The sequence below is a fragment of the Mastomys coucha genome, unplaced genomic scaffold, assembly GCF_008632895.1.
Source record: "Mastomys coucha isolate ucsf_1 unplaced genomic scaffold, UCSF_Mcou_1 pScaffold20, whole genome shotgun sequence".
Classification (NCBI taxonomy): domain Eukaryota; kingdom Metazoa; phylum Chordata; class Mammalia; order Rodentia; family Muridae; genus Mastomys; species Mastomys coucha.
The window spans coordinates 15,636,481-15,638,228 of record NW_022196903.1 but is presented as its reverse complement, the minus strand read 5'-3'; positions in this window follow the sequence as shown (position 1 = coordinate 15,638,228).

The window sequence follows — 1,748 nt, the reverse complement described above, 5'->3', positions numbered from 1 at the left end:
TATATATATATATATATATATTCACAGAGTCTGAGGCAGCATTCACAGGGCCTGCATGGGTCTGAAACTGATAGGGTCCTAGAACTAAAAGAAGTGGATGAATATGCAAATCCCAAACTCAGAAGCTATCTCCAATTGATATCCACTTGCAAATGAAAACTTAGAATTCTTAGCACAAGTCTTACTGAGAAAACAGACTACTCTTAGAGGTAGGCTGTATGCCCAGCAATAGACAGCCAGATGGCCAACACAAAACAAACTGAGTGATATCCTGGAAAGTTATTTGTCTTATAATGTTGTCCGAGTATTTTTGTCCATTTTTGTTGTTGCTGTGGCATATATTATGTATATACTGCATAAAATATATTTGCATATATTATGGCTCCAGGTATGTGAGTGTGTGAACATAAGTACCCAGATGAGAAAAGATATGAGGAAAAATTAGGATGAGTAAAGATAGGGAAGAACCTGTAAAAGGGAATAAAAGCAAAAAGAAAAGCAATTCAAATGAATTTCTGGTGATAATGGTAATCAATACAGATTCTGTAAAAAATAATTTAGATGGTTTAAGTTAAGGTTTGAGTTTGGAGGAACCATGTGATATATATTACTTCGTAGATACACACATACACACACACACACACACACACACACACACACACAAAGTGATGATAGAATACAAACCTAAATATTTGTAGAATATGTTTACACTAGCAGAAATGTGAACATAGGGTCCCAAAAGTTCATTATTTCCATGTTTCATACATAGGTAGGTAAAATGTGTTATTTTTGTTTAGTGTTTTAGTTTTCAAACACTAAAATTGGAATGAACAAAATATATGTTGTAATATTGAGATATCAATAAATATTTTAAAAAAGGAAAAAGTCAGATACAAAGACATCTACTGAATAATTATATTTATTTATGTTGTGAAGAATAGGCAAATCCATGAAGATAGCAATCACTCTTAGTCATTCAATGACAGGGAGGAAAGAACAAAGAGATTACATTTCTGTTTTGGGTTATGGAAAATTTCTTAGAATAGTGCTATATACAAAAAAATATGGCACTTATATTAAAATACTCAGTAGTAAAATGATCACAGTGTCAAATTTGATTTTAATGCATCTCAATAAAATTAGAAATGTATAGACCTCGAAAAACAAAGATGGCTGGAGACACCCATACACACCGTGATGCTCCAAGGAGTCTTTGAGACCCATTGGAGCACTAAAGGGTAACATTGGAATAGGAGTATGTAGGGACCACATTAGCTCCAGAATAACTAGAAAAAAAAAGACAATCTTATGATAAGATACTTTTAAAAGGTGGACTCAAAATTAAAAAGAAAGATGGCTAAAGTGAGCTGTGCCAGATAGAGAATGACAAATCTATACCTTTTACAGCTTTGTCTCAGCCAACCAGCCTCAAGAACAAAGATTGTGCCCTATGAGAAGAGGGGCTGCCTGCACAGGTGACAGGAGATGTACACTGTCCTGGAGCTCCTACAGAAAAAATTCATTACTGAAAAGGGTCAGTGCCGCGGGCAGGCCAATCTGGGCCTCCCTCAACCCACGGGAGAAACGGGGGTCCTAGTCAGGTCGACAAGGCATAGGCGAAGAAATGATGGCAGAGACGACACATGAAGTATAAGATCTAAATGTATTTCTTAGAAATGGCATCAGACTTTTACAGTCATTGTAAAAGAGGGATGGTAAATCTGGCAGCTCAATAGTTGAGGTACATC